The sequence below is a fragment of the Tiliqua scincoides genome, chromosome 4 (assembly GCF_035046505.1).
Source record: "Tiliqua scincoides isolate rTilSci1 chromosome 4, rTilSci1.hap2, whole genome shotgun sequence".
Classification (NCBI taxonomy): domain Eukaryota; kingdom Metazoa; phylum Chordata; class Lepidosauria; order Squamata; family Scincidae; genus Tiliqua; species Tiliqua scincoides.
In genome coordinates this window covers 117,930,247-117,943,456 of record NC_089824.1, presented here as the reverse complement: position 1 = coordinate 117,943,456, position 13,210 = coordinate 117,930,247, and the positions used below count along the sequence as shown (strand labels likewise).

The window sequence follows — 13,210 nt, the reverse complement described above, 5'->3', positions numbered from 1 at the left end:
TGGGGACGGGGGTTGGGATCCGGCATAACTGTCGGGTCCCAGCCCCGCCCCCCCACGCACCCACCCCTGGGGTTGGCCATCACTCACCCTCCCCCCGCTCAGGAACGCCTTCCTCCCTCCTCCTCCCCGCCCCCCACCTACCTTTTCTGTTGCGTCGGCTCTCTGGGACCAATGCAACCAGATGGGAGGAGGCCGGTGTGGAGGCCTCCGTCGGCCTCCGCAGGCTGGCACTTCTCAGAGCGCCAGCCCAGCTTCCTCCCACTGAGGCGCAAATGTGCTTTACGGCATGATTGCAACCCTTCCAGGCCGGCCCAAGTCACTGTTAGCATCGCGCCTGAAATGATAGAAGGGGATTTGTGGGTCATAGTCATGCTTGCCAAAGACCAATGTTACCTATCCATATCTGCTGAGGTGGTTTGAAGCATTGAAAAAATCATGGAGCAAGGACGTCAAGACACAGCAATCTCCCAATTGCAAAGCTAGAAGCAAAAAAGGGATTTAACACAAACTAAAGTGGGCGAATTTCTAGCCACAGTTAGAAAACAAACCAAGGGAGCTCAGGTTGCTTTCATATGGAAAGAAGGTGCATTGTGAGGTGGCTTGGTGAATGCTCAAGCAGCAGTGGCTTTTTGATTATTTTAAAGCAAGGGTCTTGACTTTTGGGCCAGAGGACTGCATCGAATATCTGGAACAGCGTCGAGGGCTGGGGAAAAAAATTTAAATATAAAATTTAAATAAATACATTAGAGATGGAACGTAGATGAACGGATAAGTGAATGAATGGGCTCAAATTTCCAGGATTTCTCCAAGCACCAACACACACCATAGAAAAAAAGTACACACTTAAATGGACCTCATTCCCCCACTTTATATTTTTGCTGCTAACTATGCTACTGTTGCTCAGACTGCACCTTGTGTTCATGCAAGCTGCTGCCGCCTGTTTTTTTTCCATTGTGTCAAGGTTGCCCGACTTACCTGGGGGAAACCTGGAGGGAACAGGCTTGCAGGGCAAGAGGTAGGCTCAAGGCAAGGAGGAGACAGGCTCCGAGGCCAGCTGCAGGAGGACTGTTACGTGAAAATCCCGTTTCCTTTTAAGTTGTAATTTTATATCTGGTTCTCATACAGGCCAAGCAAACAAGCCCAATTTCCAAAAACCCTAGTAAAAGTCACAAGTTTACACAAACTCCAGCTCTCCATGCACACAGCAACAAAGACTTTAGCAGCAAAGACTTTAGCAGCAAAGTCTAAAGAGTAAATTGTTGTCTCAATCACTGTAAATCGCTGCTTAAGTGTTTCTTATTGTAAATCAATCAATGCGTATTGCGTATGTAAGTTTCCCTAGCCAGGGAAGCCAGCCATTAGACCCAATAAATTCTGCTGATAATAGACATCATGTCTCCAAATTCCCCGAAGGGGTGACAGAAAGCAAGCTACCCCCTCCCCATCAGGCCAGTCATGGCTGATACCCGGTCATCCTGTTTTTCTTGCATGCTCCACGTGTCCCACTGTGTGTAGTGAGTATGAGCATCCAGGATAGCTCTAGGCCACATCGGGGTCATTCAGGTCAGCAAAAACCCTTTTAAGAGAAGGCTGGCACATGCTAGCTCTCTCTCTAACTGTCCCTCCAAGGCAGAGGTACTCCTTCCAGGACTTCCCCCCCCATCCATCTGCTCCTCAGGACAGGTAACTATATCTTGCATCTGGAACCTTTTCCCTTATTCCCCCCCCCCTTTTTCTCCCCTTCTCTACCCATCTTTAGTCAGCAACTGGGTTGGCAGACCAGGGACCCCTAAAATCCTCCCCTTCAAATTTCCCTTTTCCTGATCTCCTCGGATGCACCAAATACTGCTCACATGCAACCACCAGAAGCTAGGTACACTAGACAAAAGTACTAGAAACATATACTTATCAATTTTCCATGTGCATTATGAATACCTGTGTGTTTTTGTAATAAAAATATAATCCTATTGAAAGTTATCTTTCTCCCGGTCTCTTTTCAAGCTAAAAAGAAATTTCTTTGCATTACGCTGTCTTGTTATCTAGCCTGCGATCCTGAAGTTTCCAAAAGGGTAATATAATAATTCCCCTTAAAACATAACAGCCCTTTTTGGTAACAGGAGTACTGGCCTGGAGAGCCAGGAGAGGGAGGAGGGGGGAGGAATACCAGGCTCCAGCCTTTTAGCTATCACAAGCAAGGAGGTGCGGGGCTGGGAGAGGCCAATTCCAGAGGTGGGGCTGGGAGAGTGTCCCCCTCAAGCCAGGACTCCACACACTGCTTCATTGGAATGGTTCCTTTTCCTTTTAGTGTGTGCCTGTGATTAGCCAGCCAAAGAACATTTTTACTTTTTGTTTGGGGAAGTTGGAAATCTGGGGCAATAATGGACAAAAAGGGCACTGGGCAAGAAGGCTAAATTCTGGGAGGGGGGGAATGACCATTCTGGTGATAAGACCAGTCAAAGTGGCACTCTCCAATCATGGACACTGCCAGCCCCAGCAGCCACCACCATCAGTGACCAGTAATGGGCATGGAGCAGGGGTATCCAAACTTTTTGGCAGGAGGGCCACATCATCTCTCTGACACTGTGTTGGGGGCTGGGGGAAAAAATTAATTTACATTTCAAATTTGACTAAATTTACATAAATGAATATATTCATTAATATAAGCGATGGAACTTATATGAATGAATGAAGGTCTTGCAATAGCTCAAGGCCTATAAAAAGCCTTGCACAAAGCAAGGCTGGCCTTTCCTTTGCTGCCACTGCTGCATCACAGATGTGAAACAGCAAGCAGTGGAGGGAGCCCTCATCCCACAGCTCATGCGAAAGGTCGAACAGTTGGCCATCATGCTGAGAGCAGTTGCATCAGGCCAGCGTGGGCTCCAGCAAGTCTCCGGAGGGTCAGAGGCTCATTGGAGACAGGTGTGTCCCCGAGGGCCGGATTGGGAGCCTTCGAGGGCTGCAAGCGGCCTCAGGGCCGGGGTTTGGGCATGCCTGGCATGGAGGAAAGAGAATATGTTCGGTCCCAGACAGAGAGGCGCACTGGGGAATCAACTAGCAGGTGCAGTGAGGGAGGTACCTCTTCTCTTCTTTCCCATATCTGTCGAAAAACAGATCACTTTTTTCTTTAAACAAGAAATTCAGCCAGATTAGATCCAAAGAACTGGATTAGAAGGTTTAATTTCCAGAAACTCCCTGGCCATTCCAGGCATATTTACCTTAACTGTACCAGACATGAATTGTGGAATTCTCTGACAGAACCGAGGATTCCAACTTTACATTTCATTCTTATTCTACCCCTGTCCTTATGCTACCCCTGACCTGCTATGCTAGTTTTTAATCCTGATTAACAATCTCGGGAAAACAGTTTGCACTGTGTCAAGAGTCAGAGACCAATATTTGGTCATATTTTAAGAACTAAACAAGGATTTATCACAGTATAGCAGTTGGCAGACAATCTGTGGATAGGAAACATACTCATGTTGTAGTTTTTAGGGGCAGTGGGAAGTACTGATAGTGTGCTCATTTGAGGTCTTCAGAAAGCAAGGAGGCCCCAACAGGAAGAAATGATGTTCTCAAGTAATAAGGTGTTCTTATTCCAATATTGTATTTTTCACATTTCTGCCCAACCCTTATTCTTGGGAACTTAGGGCAGCATATCGTCTTTTAAATCATTTCAATAACTCAATCTAGATTAGGCTGAGACTCTGTGATTTGTCCAAGTTCACCTAGCAAATTTTATAACTAAGCAGAATTCAATCCCAGATTTCTCCTGTCCAAACCTCACTCAACTAGCCCATACTGATTCTTTCAAGGTCCAGAGAAACATCTAGAGGTTCCTATACTGGCAAGACTGTAACGCAGAAGATTGCAGAGCAGAGGTTTGGATTGGAGGGAAGAGCTCTTCCACGCAGCATTTGGTGCCTGAAAAAAACCATCCTTCCTTCCTCAGACTCTTACTGCAATTTTTAGTGTCAAATCATTCTGAACCTGGAGGTAAAGCTCCACTGGATCCAGAGCCTCCATGTTGGGCTCACTGTCCAACACGGAGGTTCTTGATTCACTCACTGCTGACCTTTTGGTTGGTGGTGAATCAAGTAGCCTCGTTGTGGGGCTACTCTCTTTACCCAGGGGAAGGGGACGAAAGTCCCCTTCTCCCGAGGAGGAGGTGGCAGCTGCCTGGAGTGTGCAGGATGCTGCGGCAACCATTTCTGGCGCCGCTGCAGCCCCGTGCAGCTCACAATTGGGCTGTAACTCAGTAAAGTGTGCTGAGGAAGAAAGGACTGTGTTAGGTCCAAGTTTCAGCAATGTTAATATTTGACATCACATGTGCACCATCCATTCTACTGTTAAAGGGACAAAGGGAAGCAATCCTAATGTAATTTTGATTTTATCATTGTTTCAAGTGTAATGTATTAAGATATTTTGTTTCCTGCTTTGAGCTTGTAAGAAAAGGCAGTGTAAAAATACAGTAAATAAAAACATAAAATGTTATCTTTGAGGAGGACAGTGCTTCTGTTATGTCTTCAAGATACGGTAGACAAGATAACAAAAAGTATTTAGGAAAACAAAGAATTGCTGCCAAAAATCTTATTTAGGCTATCTTCTGTTTTGACACTTGCATTTAGAAATTGCAAGCTATTTAGATTGCTTTGATAGGCAAATGCTATACAATACGTATTCTGTAAAAGAAAAATAGTTTTAAAAGATGACAAGGTATTCATTTTTTTAAATATGAAACAAAGTTGGGCTTCAAAAATTTCATAGGAAATCCAACTTGCGGTGTCTGATCTAAACTTGAGCGCAGATCTACATCAGGTACGATAGTTATGTAAATTGCTTTGCCCCAGGAAAGTTGTACTGGTATGTGCTTTGTACCCAAGAGTCATTACAGTGGTATTCTCAGCTCACATACTAAATGGGAAAATCAAGCTGCAGCCAAACAAGCAGTTCTGCTGTACTACTACTATGATTATACTACCAAATACTACTATTGTGACTTCAAGATGGTGTTTCTTTAGTGGGGTTAAAATCTCCAGTAAAAACACCATTTCATTTATCCTTATGGGCTTCATTCAGATGCACCCACAAGGAATTGCTTTTCTATAGATAGCCCCCACAATGCACTTGTATGTATGTGGATATCTGAGCTGGAGCAGATGGAGAGAGTCATGTAGTCAAGATGGAGACAATCAGATAAGACCTACATGGCCCCATTGTTTACACACTCTCTGTCTCTCTGCAGGAATTGTGCCACTGGAATTGGCTCTGCCATTGCTGCAGTTGTATGTGAATGATTACAAAGAAAAAGTGATTTGAAAGGAACATATGAAAACATGGAGGAGTTTTTTCTTCATATTTTTGCTAAATGAATGCTTTCTCTTTCAGACGATCAACACAGGTCCTTCATTGGGTCAATTCCATTGGCAGGCTAGTGTTTGGATTGCATGAACTGCAACCTCAAGTCTTCCACCCTAACATCACAGTTCAGTAAATACTATCACATGAACTGTATTGGATCAACATGTGGTTTTTTTAAAATTACTCCTAAAGCTCTCTTCTCAACTGTTTGTTAGATAATAGAATATTGGAAGAATAAAAGACTGCTTAAACATACAAGAGGTGCAAACTGCTGAGAATACTGTAGTCAAACATTCAATTTTTACATCTTCCTGACATGATTGAACTGACTAGCTACCACCAAAAATACTTGCCATAATCCTGTGATAACAGGAATCTGGTATCTGTTCAGGGGTCTCCAAACTTTTCAGTATGAGGGCCACATATTTTTTTATTACACATCTTAGTGGGCCAAAAAAATTAGCATTAAATAGGGCAGTGATAAGCAACGTATAGCACATAGTTTCTGCCCAGTCCATTGCGGAAACCCAGACTTGTTTACACATGTGCAAAAATGAAGCTATTTCCTCACCATGATCGTTTTATGAAAGCATTGAAAAATCAACATGTCGAAACCCGATTTGTTTTATTGGCAGGAGTGAGGTTAACATAGAATAATTATGGTTTGAAGGTCTTAAAGCATTTGACCCATGTGATTGAAAATGAGGTTAGCCAGGCAGACACCACTCTGGTCATATGGAAAGGAGTGCGGTAGATAGAACTGCACGTTAACTTTCTGATCATCTGGGGGGGGGGGGAGTTCCTGTGGGCCAGATAAAATCTTGTGGAGGGTTAGATGTGGCCCCTGGGCCAGAGTCTGGAGACCTCTGCTATAGAGGCCTAAAGCATATTAATTATGGGAATTGGCACAGTTAAATATTATCATGCTATTGATTTTTTTTAAACTATGATACTTTACAGCCTAATTGTAATTATGTTTTTACTTGGAAGTTACTGTCACTGAGTTCATATGGTCTAATTCTAGTCTGCTAAGATTGTTGCTGAGTGATACCTCCTGAAACATTACACTGAAAAACTTTTTATGATACTGATTATAAGGCTTGCTTTCCAGTAAATCAGTGGGCAGAGGGCAGTACAACATTATTAAAATGTGCATCTTTTTGCTGACTTTCAGGTTCTTACAGTTGTTGAAGTTGGTGGTAGTGGGCGGTTGCATTTCAGAATGCTGTCTTGCTATTCTTCAGACAGAGTGCTTAATTTTAGAACTGTATTGTTTATGCAGCTGATTAGACCAATAAAAAACAGCTAATTCCACTCTTTCCATACACTTTTGTAACATCTTTCCTTTGAAAAACAAGGGAGGATGTGGCACTGAGGAAGACAGTGGGCCCTCTGAATCCACAGATTAGGGACCTGCAGATTTCACTATCTGTGGGTCCCGAACCTGTGGGGTCAGCCTGACATGGACCCTCCAGAGACAACCAAGAGTGTACCTTAGAAGGCCTTTGGGACACCTTAGAAGATCACTTCTAGTTTATTGTAAAAACCAGGAGTTATGCCTTTGGAAAGCCAGGATTAGAGGGCCAGCTCTTGGGCCAGGCCCAAGACCCGTGAATTTCATCATCTGCGAGTTTTGGTATCAGGAATGGACAATCACTCCCAAAAATGATACTTATATCGTGGTACCATAAACATCAGCAAGTACTTTTATAGGATGTCCACTTCTGAGGAGAGGTTGGTGGACCAGGCCTCTCCACTACTGCTCCCCAAGCTGCACTGCTAGTATGTCAGGAAAGCCACAGCCACTGCTTTCTTCATACACCCTTTTGAACTGGGTTGGCAACAAGGTCTACCAGTGGCTGACTCCTATTTAATGGGTTTTCCTAAATATTATCCTGAAACAAAAGCAAGGTATTGCTGAGTATCTAGGTCATGCCCCACCCTGAAATTGCTACCTTATGGCTAGAGGTGTGATGTTTTAGTGATAATGAAATTAAAACACACAACACTGCTTTCTGCACTTCTCATTTTTGTTTAAAAAAACAAAACCAAATTGCAAAAAAAAATAATAATAATGGGCTGGACTGGGGGGGAATGCTTGAGTAATTGCTGTGGCTGCATTTGCTGGCACCTAAAGGGGGTCCCGTATTCACGGATTCCATATGGGGATTCAGTTATCCATAGATTGGGTCTGCAGGGCACTCCCTATGCAACCCCCCCCCCCGGGCATGGTCTTTGCTGGGCTCTGGAGGGTGGGGGCAGGTGTTTGCCCATATCCATGGTTTCAGGTAACTGTGGAGGGTTCTGAAACAGAATCCATGCGAATACAGGGGCATGCCTGTGGCACCTATATCACCTACCTAGTACACTTTTAAAGTGATTATAATTTATAATTATTATTCATAAAAATACACCCTTGGAATAAAAACATAACACCATTTTCTGTATTTTTCCTCTGGGGGGAGTACAATCTGCAGTAAAATAAAAACATTTAAGAACCCCATTACTTATGACTGATAATCTGTGTTCCCCCCATGCTGTCTTGTTATGCCTGTTTAGTTCTTACTTGATTTCAAGATGTTTGAACCTCTTTGAAACGTCAAAAGAACAATGAGAGAAATGTGGGATAAATACAGAGACTGAGGTGTGGACAATATAATAGAAATTGGGAAGAACAGGGTGTGGTAGATATGTTACAAGGATGGAAAACTGTTTTTTGTGGGCATGATACTAGTGGTAATTTTAAAAGCAGTTTCTTGTTTAAAGCCCTGTAATTTGCTTACTGTACAGTTTAGAACCCTGGCCTGAGGGAAAAGCTGTACTAAACTTAATTTTCCTTTCCCATCACTAGTGGTGTGAGTTTAGAAGGCAGCATACAGTGGAATGGGTTGTTCAGCGGTAGAAAGCTTCAGACCACAGGTTGTCAATTTTAAAGTAGTTAACTATCATGTCTTCAACTGCAAACACACTAATTTCTGGGAGTCTATACAGAAGTTCTTAGTAATTTCTGCTCAGCATAAAACATGTTCTCATTCTTGTTCAAGTGTTGCCTGGTTGCTCTGAGGATGTTGACAGGGCAGTATAACATGTGAGTGCCCAATCCTATCCAGTTTTCCAGGGGTGGTGCAGCTGTGCCAATAGGGCATGCGCTGCATCTTGTGGTGGGGCAGAAGTCACAGAGGCCCCTTTAAAGTATGGGAACATTTGTTCCCTTACTTTGGGGCTGCATTAATTGGATTGGGCCTTGAATTGGATAACGTTTGGGTTATGCGGAGCCACTGAAGATATGTGCAATTTGGTTTCAAGTGATTTAAGGGACTGATATTTTTAAAAAATTATTGTGAGCTTTATTCTGTCATTTGAAATTGTAGTGAGGTAGTGATCAAGCACTCTAAAATAAAATTGCCCCATAGTGGAACAAATGTCCTACCTTTTGTTGGAACTGGAGTTAAAACCATAAGATTTGGCAAGTCAGTGCATCCAGGGCAGGAGGTCTGGCTCAGTTGGTAGAGCTGCCACCTTGTATGCCTGAAGATCTGAGGCTGCCAGTTCGAAACAACCGGAAGTACCTGAGAACTGACGACACAGATATACTGATGAGCTGACCCTCGGTGGCAGAGAGGAGTTGCGTCAAGTGGAGTGTGGGAGGCGAAGGGCCAGAGAGAGACCAGACCGGGAAGGAATCCAGCTGGAACGAGTATGAAAGACTAGAACTATTCAATTGTAAAAATCCCTACGGAGGTTTAGAACAGCCTGCCTATGTAAACCGCCTTGGATTAAAGTCTGAGGAAAAATCTGACTGACCAAAGAAAGGCGGTATATAAATACCTGTATGTATAAATAAATAAATATTTGACTGTCTGTCCACTGCTTGGAGGAGAAAAGGAGACAAGAAGCCATAGGATATGTAGCATTTGCAACATGACCTTAGCCTTGTTTATTCAGAAAATAAGGCCCAATTCAAACCAGTGAGATCTGGATTTCCAAGTGTGTATAGGATGGCTGATGCCTAGCCATTAATCAAGTTGGTAGAATGGGAAAAGCGCCACTGTGGTGCCTTCCATGGAGCACACTACTGTATTGCAGTGTTTCTCAAGGTTTGTTTTCTGCCATACCACTTCACATGGTCCAAGGTGCCACCGGAAGCACCGACATCATCACCAGTTACTTCTGGGTTGGCAGGCCACACCACAAAGATGTGATACCACAAACATCAGTAAAAGGCTCATGGGTGGACAGGAGCGATTTTTGGAGCATGAAAAAGCATGCTTTGCAGCTCTGCCCACTGCGCTGAGCTTCCTACTGCTGTTTGTTGTATCACATTCTTGGTCTCGCTGCCAGGCGGCATCCTGCACGTACCACCAGGTACCACCTCCAGTACTACTGGTGGTACCCGTAGCACTGGTTGAGAAACACTGCTGTATTGTATTTGCAAGGAGGTTATGCTGGCTGCTTGCAAAACTCACCAGGGTAGTCCTTCAGCCCAACCCAAGAAGGTAGTCTTGAAGGTTAAATTGCGGTGCGAGGGCCCAGTCCTGTCCAACTTTCTAGCACAGGTGCAGCTGCAACCCAGCCAAGGTAAGGAAACAAATGTTCCCATATCCTGAGGCGCCCTTTGTGACTGCCTCCCCACCACAAGAGGTAGTGCAGTCCTCATTGGCTCGACTGCCCTGGCACTGGAGCATTGGATGAAATGGGGTTCCAATTTTTCAGCACCTGCCAATGGAGCATGCACTGCATCCTGTAGTGAGGGTGCAATCATGGAGGCCTCCAATGTTGCACGGTGTCTTTAGGGTTCAAAACAAACTCAGCAGACTGAAATTGTGGTGATTTTCAAGTCTTTATTCATTGCCAGCAATGGACTTCTCTCGGTGGTTCAAAATGGGGAACACAGAGAGCTGTGGTCTCTCAGTGTCCCAGAGAAAAAGGCAACATTCCCTTCTGGGTGTGACCATATATACCTGTGGGTTCTTTGTCTCGAGAAAACTCCAATCACATTTGTTAGAGCCTATGATGTCGGATATGGGGATTTTCCATTGGCTATTGCCATATCTGGAGCATACATTAAATATCTCAGGTTACTGTATTCGCCATTTTGGAGAACTCCTCCCCTTTCTGTAATGTCAATACTATTTCAAAAGGGGGCAGTGTGCCTCTATCTTAATTTTCCCAATTACACTAATTTGGTAATTATTCATTTATTTTAATCCGTGTTTATACCTATTTTAATCACCTTTTTATCTTCTCTTCTAATCTAATTTTAATTATTTTGTAACTTTTTCCTACAAGAAGTTATATAGAAATCTCTGATTTCTATAAAATCTCTCTTCTCTGATATAAGTTGCATTTTCAAGAGAAATCTCTAGCTGGAGGCCTCTTCCTTATCGGATTCTGCCAACTTTGATATGTAGTCTTCACTATTTTCATATCTGTTCTGTCAACTTTGAGTTTGAACAGACTCCCTGTTAATGAGTCTGTGCCTACCAAGATTAATTATTCTCATTACTAGAAATATTCTTAAATTCACTATCTATTCTGGCGCCTAGGAAAGTCTGGGCATTTTAGTTAGTTGTCAGGTTTGAAATATTCCTGCTTAGATAAGAATTCCACATTCCACATTAGCTGTACTGCCTTTATTTTGCAAGCCTCACTCTAAGGCAGACTTAAATCCTTTTGTTTTCCTTTATTAATTTAACTAATATTCAGCAAAGAATATACTTGCTAACTTCTGAGTTTACAAACAATAAATTTTGTAACATTATATGTGCTACTCTCCTTTTAAATGACTTTAGAACAGCTTTTAAAGTCCCTATTTGGTACTTGAGCGTCTGAATCAAACTGTTCAGAAGCTGCATTTTCACTTGTGGACTTCATGTGGCTTCTGTTGACCTCTAATCTCTCCTACTAATTATTTTACAACTTTTACCTAAACAAAACACTTCTGCTGGTAGCAGAATCCGTCACTCTCTATTTACTGTTATTGCTCTGGCTAATTTGCTACTGTTTCAGAGATCATAAAAGGCTGCTCTGTTGTCTAATTGTAGGCCTTTCAGTCTGCAGCCTAACTCTTAGCTGTTACACTGTTTCTCTGTAAATACATTATTTTAAACTTTATTCTGGTTTAACAATGTCTTTTGGCTTTTAAAATAATCCAATATGCTCTTCTGTGTGTTTTTCCTTCTCTGCTCAATGCTGTCTTGGAATTGCAGATGAAGAAGGGGGGATTCCAGCAGCAAGCAGTTAGTCAAGGGGATTCTTTGAAGCTTCAGCTTGAATCTATAAATTTTACTAGTTAGCTTGACAACTAATTGCTGGTATCTTGATTGTGTCAAATTGGTTTATTGCTTAAGCAATTAACTACCTCTGTTTATCTATCTGGGACCTCTCTGTGTTAGGCTAGCTCTGACTCTGAAGGGTGACACAGAGTTCATTTGATTTCCCTATTCTCTATTTCCAAACTTATTTACCCATTTCCTCTACTTATTATACTTCTTTTTAATTTTTGTTCTTATAAAAGAGCAATTAGGAAGTATCCTTGATTCCTTCCTAACAGACTTTTCCTTGAGGACTCCCAGCTGGTAGTCCTCCCTCTAAGGCTTCTGGGTAAAATGGATCTAAACTCTTCTTGGCAACTGTGCTTGTGAACGTGCTAACATACATATTTCTCTCTAACATAACATAACATTTGATTGATATAAATTCTGATGTCCCAAATGCTCTCTCTCATGAGTCTTCTTTGTGAGATGTATTTGCATCTAAAATATTTTGGTTCAGCATAATGGCTACATACAACTTGTAACTTCCAGGGCCTTCCCTCACCTCCAGGTGGGGAGCATTTGTAACCTTTCCTCAAGGCTGCACTGGCACTGGAGAGCTGGCTAGGACTGGGCCCTGAGGCTGCCATCCTAACCACACTTTCCTGAGAGTAAGCCTCGTTGAACAAAACAGGATTTACTTCTGAGTAGACCTGTTACTGGGGGGCACACACCACAGCTTGCAACACAGCATGGCCCCTAGTAGCTGCCAAGGGGGAGGGAGCTGCAGCCTCCCTTTCTTGCTCCTCAAGGTGAACGCTCGACCCCCTCTGAGCACAGAGAGCGGGAACTACGCTTCAGGAGTCTCAGTGGCAGGAAGAGCACCGCCTCCCCAGTGGAGCGCTCTCCCTTCCCCTCCCCCACCAGCGCCGTCTGCTGACCCACTTTGCAGCAGGCACCAGCCCCGCCTCTGGGAGCTCTGTGGCACTGCGAGGCGGGACTCCTTTTTCTCCCCCCGCCCCTGCAACGCGCGGAGCGATACGTCTCCGTATCTGGCGTTTCTCTTTCTCGCGCGCGCGCGAGCGAGCGTTCGAAACCGCCTCACCGGCAGGCGCGGAAGGTAACTGCGGTGTGAGAAGTCCCCAAGCGCGCGGGAGGGGGGAGGGGCGCGGGCGGAACGTCTTTTAGCCGTCGCTCCAGCCTCGCCTACAGTAGCCGCAGAAGGCGGGCGGCAGTCGTCGGGGTCGCGCGCGCGCGCTCTCTCCCTCCTTGTGCCTCGTCACGGCTGACGTGACGTGAGGTGTGGTGGCTCTTCCCTCCCGCCTCTGTTCTCAGTGTGTCTGCTCGCACTTCGCAAAGGCTCGTGCAGTCGCGAGAGGAGCTCCGGTTAACGGGCGGTCGCCTCTCCCTTCACCCTCCGCACTCCCTGCTCCTCCTCTCGCTCTCGCCCCCCCCTAACGTGCGACGGCGCTCCCGAGCCCTCTCCAGCGGAAGCCCGCCTCCCTCCTTAACAGCCTGGACGTTCCCAATATGAGTGGCATCGCCTGCGTTGAGAGACAACAGGTAAGGGGCTGGGAGAGGGCAACGGGGACGTGCGG

At 44.5% G+C, this 13,210-nt stretch overlaps 1 protein-coding gene across 3 annotated transcripts in view; it reads left to right on the top strand.

Annotated features, from left to right (window-relative positions):
* Positions 1-12,656: 12,656 nt before the first annotated feature.
* IVNS1ABP (influenza virus NS1A binding protein) overlaps positions 12,657-13,210 on the top strand; it is a 31,340-nt gene continuing 30,786 nt past the window's right edge. For 2 of the 3 annotated variants that reach the window (XM_066626377.1, XM_066626378.1), the window contains exon 1: positions 12,814-13,175. The gene's annotated coding sequence lies outside the window, so the exon portion shown is untranslated. Of the gene's footprint in view, positions 12,733-12,813; positions 13,176-13,210 lie in introns of those variants that run through there. The other variant, XM_066626379.1, reaches the window with a different exon arrangement.